General features: G+C 38.9%; 1 protein-coding gene across 3 annotated transcripts in view; it reads left to right on the top strand.

Moving 5' to 3' along the window:
- The first annotated feature begins 551 nt into the window (after nucleotides 1-551).
- The window catches only part of Ctps (CTP synthase), a 126966-nt gene continuing 118412 nt past the window's right edge, over nucleotides 552-9105 (top strand). Inside the window, exon 1 of one of the 3 annotated variants that reach the window (XM_083111340.1) lies at nucleotides 552-725. The gene's annotated coding sequence lies outside the window, so the exon portion shown is untranslated. The remainder of the gene's footprint in view (nucleotides 726-9105) is intronic. The other 2 variants (XM_083111339.1, XM_083111338.1) reach the window with 2 other exon arrangements.

Genomic DNA, 9105 nt, shown 5'->3' with positions numbered 1-9105 from the left:
GGTATGTTTCCGGTAAGGATCACCGGCAACTGCGCCGGCTAAACAGGAATGCCAAAAACCCGCCTCGTCCTCCCGCGGTCAGTCTTTGCCGCAACGCGAAGTCTTCCTTGCGTGGGCTCAGGGCCCTTTCCTCATGTTGCCTGTGGAGGGTACCGGATCAGTTCTCCTCTTCGCTTTTGCCGGTGTCAGAAAAAATGTCAGTCTGCAATGTTTACTTTACGACAATATTACCAGTTTATGTACGTAATAATATTTTAAGACGGGTTCTTCAATTCTTTATATTTTGGTGTTACCTGCGGTAACAGCGGCTACATGCACGCCACGCCTCTGATTCCCACTAATCATAAACTTGCATTTCTCTCATCTTGATCTGTTCATAAGACTTGTAACATCGTTTTAGCAGACGAATTACGTGGCAGGAGCAAATTTGACGCTTATTCTTACTGCTGACACGTGCATGGCAGCAGACTCGGCCTAATTTTAATCGCGGCAGTTTTACCAATCTGTGCTTTTACCGTTCTGTTCGTATGTAATCTGTGGTTCCCTTAGGGTAGATATCTAATCTGTGGGATATGTGATCTGTGATATCTTTTCGACGTAACGCGCGTTTACCTAAATTCATGTGAAAAAAACATCTTGTCGTAAATTTCATATACTGTGAATTGTTTATGGGCCTATATTTATTATAACTAGTAGGAAACGTCATAAATTTATATTTGAAGCACGTAAGTCAAAATATTAGTATTCATATAATTGAAATAAGTGACTAATGACAGTTACACATGCCATTATCTTTCACATGTAGCGGTGTATTGTATTGATACAACTAATGAAGGAAACGTATTAAGGTACCATATGATGAAACTGTTGAAGTATATGTATTATCCATCCGTGAGCAAATTTAATATTTTTTGGAGTTGCATCTGTACAAGCCGGCTGGCTTGGTTAACTGCTGCAAATGAGTAAGGAGACCGGTAACTTAGTGCACTCCTTTGAAAATTACGATAATTTTTTTAGTCCATATATTTCAATGTCTTATGAAACGTGAAGGTACTACTTTACTATACCAGAGATACCTGTCAATGATTTATTTCGCACTTTTTTACATTGCTAACGTATTATTCTGCATTGCGGAACATTTATTTAGGTGAAATAATGAATTTCTAACGAAAATAATGTCTATTTCTTACATTAACGAGTACTTACTGTTCTTCCTTATTTCCACACAATATGGCGATAGCTTACCCGTTTATCGCGCGTTGTGCCAGTGTTTTGTCGATTTGGAGTGTGCATGCAGTGTTGCAACCTTGTTCACCGAAAAATACCTAAATTTTAAAAAAATTGATAACCCTTCACGAATTTTTTTTCACGAAAAAAGTTCAATTTTTGACATAAGGAGAAATTATTAAACCATTGACGTTAGTCCCAAAAACCATCCATGGGTAGCCCCAAAAACCATCGACGTTAGCCCAAAAATTCACGATAGCCCCACGAACCATCACGGGAACGAGGTATGCCTACTAGGTTAGGTTAGGCCTGTTAGGTTAGGTTCCATTAGCACTCCTTTCGTTCAATTTAGCATATACGGACAACGACACGTCATCTAATAGCGAAAAGACGGCGTGGGTTGAAACACTGACTTCGGCGTTTACGTCATCAAACACATGGAACATTGGGCTCTCATGCAGAATGCAAATGGCGGCAGCAGCAATAGCGAATCGGAAAGAGATTTTCATAGAAAACCACATGCTTTCGCATGAAAATGGATCAAAACTACATTACCAAACATCAACAACGCTACAGAAAATGATTTGCGTAAGTACTTTCTCCTGTAAATTTGAAGAAATCCATCTCCGGTATAGTAAAGTGTTACCCAAACAAAATTATTAGCGTTGTTGGCTTGTAATCTAGGGGTCCCTCATTCAATACCCAGTTGAGGCACATAGTGGTTCGGATCCCACTTTAAACTGTAGTTCCAGTCCCGATTAGCCTTACTGTGCACAAAGTAGGGTAAATATGCGATATCGGCCGAACGGATTTCTTCAGATTTACAGGAGAAACTACTTGCTGAAATCAGTTTCTGTAGCATTGTCGAAGTTCTTCGAGGTATTTTCTTTTGCGGAAACTGAAAACTTCACCATAGAATGCTGCAGAACAAGAAATAATCACTTTTTATGTAAGGAACTTGCATTTTCTGTAAAGCGACAACATTATGCCGTTGTTTCCATTATGTACCTACAGATGGCGCAAGCGTCGAAAGTCATGTGGTCTCGCCAGTGTTTCCAAATGTACCTTTTTGTTACGAGAATTTTTTTCTTTTTTTTTTAACTATGCTTACCTAACCTAACCTAACCTTGCCGGAAATGGTCCGTGGAGCTTTCGTGAATGGTTTTTGGGGCTATTTGTCAATGGTTCGTGGGGCTATCCGTCAAGGATTCATGGAGCTATCGTGAATGGTTTTTGGGGCTATCCGTCAATGGTTTGTGATGACATAATGAACACGAAAGTAGGTATTTTTCGGTGAAGAAGGTTGAAACACTTCATACCCACTCCAAATCGACAAAACAACAAGCACGACGTAATATGAAAAGTTGACACTATTTTATGGAAAAAGGCATAACTTCATCTTAAAGAATCTTCCGCAATGCAGAATGGGTAAGTATCAATGCTAGAATTAACGAAATAAACGAGTGAGAGGTGTTTGGGCGATATCGAATAATTACCCAAAGTAGATTTAAAACACCAAATCAAACCAAACAAAAATGTAAAATTAGGTTACGGCCCAAGGATTTCTTCAAATTTACAGCAGAAAGTACTTACGGAATTGAGTTTCTGTGTAATTTTGGAAGGTCGTAGAAGTGTTTTCTCGCATTTTTCAATGTATTTGGTCACTAATTCATGTATTTTTCTATAATAATGTCCGTCCGATGCACGAAAGCTGTTGCTTGCATTTCCATCAATGTACTTGAACCGGATATTGCGAGCATCTGATGATGTAATCCTCGGCAAGAGTTTCTAAACACACAGTTTTCTCACTATATATGCCCAACTTAAAGCAACCTAACCTTACCGTGATGGTGCGTGGGGCTATCGTGAATGGTTTTTGGGGCTATGCGGGAATTTTTCTGTTAAGAAGGTTGAAACACAATGCTAGTCAAGATTTGCCAACCATTTTGCATGTTCAGGAAGCGAGAAAAGAACGAACAATAATTACTCGATATGTTGACAATAGATACTAATTTCATTAAAAAAAAGCAAAATCCCTTGTTAAACAATCTTTCGCAATGCAGAATAAGTAAGTACGAATGTCAACAATTACAGAATAAACGAGTTACAGTCGATTCCCGGCTTTGACAGTTTTACCAAAAATCTACTATTCCCCGGACTGCTATAACTTCTTCGTTTTGTCAAATTTTACGTATCAGCTTTGCAAAACATTCTCTAAGATGTATTGTAGTTTTTTTGATCAAAATAATTGCAATTTTTCACATTACGAGTACTTCTTTCTTGTAGTCTTTACGCTTGCCTGAGACACAATATGGCGCATACACCTTCCTACATAATTGCACGTCGTGCTTGTGTTTTGTCGATTTTCATTCGTTATGCAGTGTTTCAACCTTCGGAACCCAAGAAATACCTGTGAACAAAGCTCATGTGATCTAATTTTTTTAAAAACTTTTTCGCATTGTTTTACGAAGAAAATTGTGATTTTTTTTGCGCTATCCGTGAATGTTTTTTGGGTCTATCCGTCCCGGAATCGGTGGGAAATTTAAACAAAAAATTTATTTTTGTTTGAAATTTTTAAGTCCAAATTTCCCACCGATTCCGGGCTCCCCCCTGGGGTAATTGACCTACCGCTACCACGGCCCCATCTCTGCTCTGGCTACCTGGGTTTCTCTATAGAGTCCCTGTTAAAGGCATGTTAGAAATTGGCCGGAGTCACCTGCCCACAAATGAGCCCCAAACTTTTAAATTTGAAAAAATCCGTTTCCAGGATACGGAAGACTTACCTGCATTTCACCACGCATCCACGACACGTCATATTAGGCATATACCTACAGCCCATTCCTTCTAACAAGTAGCTTACATTCACTGCCACATTTTCGACATTCCTTTCCATTCTTCACGATCCGGTGTTCAATGAAATTAAAAAATCCACTGGATCTTCCACACCCGGTACGAATTTCACAACGCATCCACAACACATCTTGTTTCTAACTTTTGTTGCAAACACAGACAGTTCGAAACACTGGATACCCAATGAACATGAACAAAACACAATCATGATGTGTGATCATTAGAGCCCGGAAGTTCAGGCATTTATTTTCGTTAAAATAGGCAGGCGAAAAGGCATTTATAATGTGGAAAATAGGCACTAAAAATGAAAAAAAAGGCAAAATAAACCGAAAAAAGGCACATTTGGAAGTCGCTTACTTTTATATATAATTTCTGGCAACATGTTAAAATCTACATTGGGAAGAACATTTCAATTTTCTCCGTCTTGATTACACATAACTACAAGGTGTTTTTTTTTTAAGTTGTCAACATTCATTGATAGTCGAGGCCTCCCCGATAGCGCAGTGGTAGCGTCGTTGCCTTGCAATCAAGGGGTCCCGGGTTCGATACCCGGTGGAGGCACAAGTGGTTCGGATCCCACTTTAAACTGTAGGTCCAGTCCCGATTAGCCTTACTGTGCATAAAGTGGACTTAAAACACCAAATCAACAACTCAATTCATTGATAGTCGTCTGTCAGAGAGAGAATGTTTTTCATAATAGAAAATGATCTTTCTACTTCGACAGAAGTTATTAGAGCATACATAAAACAAGCTAATGTAGCTGGACTCATTTTGTTAACAGCATTTTCACCTTTTAGAATATCACAAATTGTTTTCAATTGTTTCAAGTCCTCATTTGCACACACTACCCGTTTGCATTTTTCCACAACAGCTGACCCCTTTTCTCCTGGCACTTCCATCATCTGCTGCATAGATTTCTCGAAGATTTTCATGGATACTATAAGTCTCACCTCTTTTTTCTAGCTTTCTAATTGTCTCTCACAATGCACCATAATGTGCAAAAATAAACGACAGTTCATTCTTCAGTTCTGAATAGCACAGAGTTTTTTCACTTCACGAATTGAAGCCGACACTTCACGAATTGAAGCCGCTTCATTTTCTGGAAGAGCATCGATCATCTCACTGATTTTTTCAAGGTTGTTAGCATAATATATAGCTGCTGATATCCAGGTTCCCCATCTCGTTAAGACTGGTTGCGGAGGTAAACTAAGCTCAGGCCCAACTTCCTGAAATTTTCAGGTTCGAGAGGGAGATTTCAGAAATATCTTCTTTGTGTTCGAAATCAACCTCTCCACTTCAGCAGTCAATCATGCACAAGGAAATGTTAACCGAGAGGCAATATCCGAACTCATCATGAAATACTATTTTCTCACACTTTTCTCCTTCAGCAATGTTGAAACATGCGTAAGTTCAATATTACTTAAATAAGGAGAAAATTTTTCACATAATAAACGGAAGAAAAATGAATGCCAACATTTTTTTTTAAAAAAATGGTCAAATTTCATTGAAAAAGGCAAAAAAAGGCATTATAATTAAAAATAGGCAGTGGGGTCCCAAATAGGCAAAATGAAGAGGCTTCTAAAACATTCGAAACAACATAAAAAACGTACATCCGGAAATTTTTTATCAATATATGCAGTAGATAAAAAGAGGCATTTTGCCAAACTTCTGGGCTCTAGTGATGATGTACGAAGGTGTACACTCCAAACGCTATTATCCGTCGGAGAATTAATTTTAAAAAGAGAACAAGAATTTCCACTATGAAACATTTCCACATCACACAAAACATCTTCCAGATGTTAGACTCACAATTAGACTCCTGGTATAATGCATGACGTTTAAAACTCAACGTTAGATAGACCTGAATTCTCTAATTTTCTTGTACGTAACAGCTGTGCATCGGCTCATCGCTTGGCAGAAATATATGTGTTGAGCTCTACTAACTTGGGTCTTCTAATCACGAATCTATTGTTAAAATGCGGGGGTCATGTGAAAAAATTGTACACTTATGTATATATATGTTGCCACGAACCATGCACGGGTAGCTCCACAAACCATTCACGGAAAGCCCCATAAACAATTTCTGGTAAGGTTAGGTTAGGCAAGCTTAGTTAACATTTTGTTCGTAAAACAATGCGATACAGGTTTTTGGAAAAAAAATCTGATCTTATATTGGCTTTTTTCCCTATTTCGAGACGTGGTTAGAAGGCCGAATTTAGTTACTATACAAAAATTAATGAAATTGGAAACATTCTCTGTATTTTTAATTTGCTCCTTATAAATTATAATTAATATTAATAGAAATTGAATATTCTATTTGGTCTAGGAATTAATTCGTGCGGTTGTTACGCACACATTGAAGCTGTAGTTCAGACACAAAATACATAAATACCTTAAGAAAAATATTGTCCATCGCGAGCCACCACTTTTGCCCATCTGTCAGGCAAGTTACGGATTCCGTGGGGAAAGAAGTCCTCATCCTTTGAAGCGATCCAGTCAGAGACCCATTTTTCGATATCTTCTGAAGAAGTGAACCGCTGTCCAATCAAATCGTTATTCATGCAATCGAACAAGTAGTAGTCCGAAAGAGCAACGTCTGGTGAATACGGAGGGTGGGGTAAAACTTCCCATCCGACATTTTGTAAATAGGTTTTGACCGGTTTTGCGACATGTGGGCGAGCGTTATCATGTTGAAAAATAAGTTTATCATGTCTGTTCTCCCATTCTGGTCGTTTCCTGGCCAGAGCTTGCTTCAAACGCATTAATTGTCGTCGATAACGTTCTCCATTAATAGTTTCACCCGGTTGCAGCAGCTCATTGTACATCACACCTTTCATATCCCACCATATGCACAGCATAACCTTTGCACAGTGAATATCTCGTTTCTGTTGTGATGGACCTGGTTCACCTGGCTTCACCCAGGCCTTTTTTCGTTCCGGGTTCTCGTAATGGATCCACTTCTCATCGCCAGTAACAATGCGATGCAAAAACCCCTTTCTTTTCTGTCTTTGAAGCAGCACTTCGCAAATGGTTTTTTGTCTTTCAACGTCTCTGTCTTTCAATTCATGTGGAACCCAATGTGACATCTTTTGAATCATTCCCATGGCTTTGAGGCATTTGGAAACTGTTGTTTGATCAACGCCTAATGCTTCTGCAAGTTCTTCCTGTGTTTGACACGAATCCTGATCGAGCAATGCTCTCAATTCTTCGTCTTCAAATTTTTTTGGCTGTCCAGGTCGCTCTTGGTCTTCCAGGCCGAAATCACCACTTCTAAACCGTGCAAACCACTTCTGACACGTTCGCTCAGCTAGTGCATGGTCACCATACACTTCCACCAAAATACGATGACTTTCGTTAGCACTTTCTGCATGTTAAAGTAATGAAGCAGAACACCCCGCAAAAACACTTTATCTGGCACGAACTGCGCCATGTTCAGTTGACTACAAAATGCTGTTGTTGACGCGTCAATCAACTGCCCTATACTACGAACGATGTGGATACACAGAACTGTGGGATGATACGCTCGTTACGCCATTTCTTGTCCAGGTGCACGAATTAATTCTTAGACCAAATAATATATTACTATCAGGGGAAAATGTATTTCATTTTTTAAATATATATATTTATAAACATAACCTAAAAAAAAACAATAAAACCCAGTTTTGCTCTGGTTCTATCTGGAAAAAAAACCACCTGGGTTGTGTTCTTTCGAAGAAACCCCAGGCCAAATGCCAACCCTGATTAGAATCCCTTCTCCCTGCAGCGGCCAGTAGGGAAATGTGATTTTGCCAAAATAACTGTAATACAGCCATGAGAGAGCTTGGCCCTGATACAACACTGTTTTTAAATCAACTCCCTTCACAACAATGCGACTGCACCACATTGCAGACACAGATATAGAATATTTAGTCTTGAGAAGCAGGTTTAAGATATGTTAGGGATTTTGGTGCCAAGCAAACACCATGTGTTGCCATCTTCACATCAAACAAGCAGCTAATTCACAATACCAATATCTCAATCATGTGTGCTTGGATTAAGTTGTTTGTTTGCTTTATATATAGAAAGAGACGTAGGATACAAGCATTAATGCTTCGAAAATAAGTTTGCAGTCATGGTTCTTGCAAGCAGCAGGTGAAATATGTGACTGTCCTATCTTACAGCAAAAATTTATTTTACTTCTTATGCTCGTTTGTAAATGTACAATTAAAATTATTAACTATTTTTAATTTGAAATGTTACTGTTAAAGTTTGTTTTCTCTTTATGATAAGTTGTATTACGTTAATGTGTTTGGCAACATTGTAGTTGCTATGGTAATGGAGATATCAGTCAAGAATTTAATGTAACAGTTGTGAAGTTTTGTGAAAAAAAGTTTTGCTTTGTTTCCATTTATGCTAATATTCGGGTGATTTAGGTACGTAATCAGCCTACAGAAGTTTGGCTTTGCCTTCGCGAATTGTGAAATATATTTTTCATTTAATAATAGTACATGAATAATTAATCGTCGACGGCAACAGCACAAATATCAACATTTAATAATGAGGAAGGCTTAGAAGAATTAGAAATTACAAAATTTCACATCCCCTAAATGTGCCTTTATGGCACAGTGCTATATGCATGGGGAACTACCTTTAATATAAATTGAAACATAACATAATTTGGTGATTTTCAGATAGCAACATTATCAAAGCAGGTTCAATGAATTTTAAAGCTGTGGCTCAGTCGGTAACGCGTCTGACTACCATGCTAAAGGTCCCGGGTTTGATCCCCAGCCAGTTCAAATCCGGGAACTTTTCTAACGTTGGAAGCGGCCCCGGCACCCACCCAGCATCGAATGGTATGGGTACCTGGGGGGTAAAGGCGGTCAGGGGTGTGATGCTGATCACATCACCCCCACTCACGACCGGATCAAGAAAGTGTGGGGCATTACCCCCACACCCCCTATACGCCTTCTTGGCATGGTGCTAAGCACAGGGGAGCACTTTTTACATATTTATTAACTAATGAACACGATTTGACAACCAGGTATG

Source organism: Lepisma saccharinum, chromosome 25, assembly GCF_977018435.1.
Source record: "Lepisma saccharinum chromosome 25, izLepSacc3.1, whole genome shotgun sequence".
Taxonomy (NCBI): domain Eukaryota; kingdom Metazoa; phylum Arthropoda; class Insecta; order Zygentoma; family Lepismatidae; genus Lepisma; species Lepisma saccharinum.
This window is presented reverse-complemented; position numbering and strand designations above follow the sequence as displayed.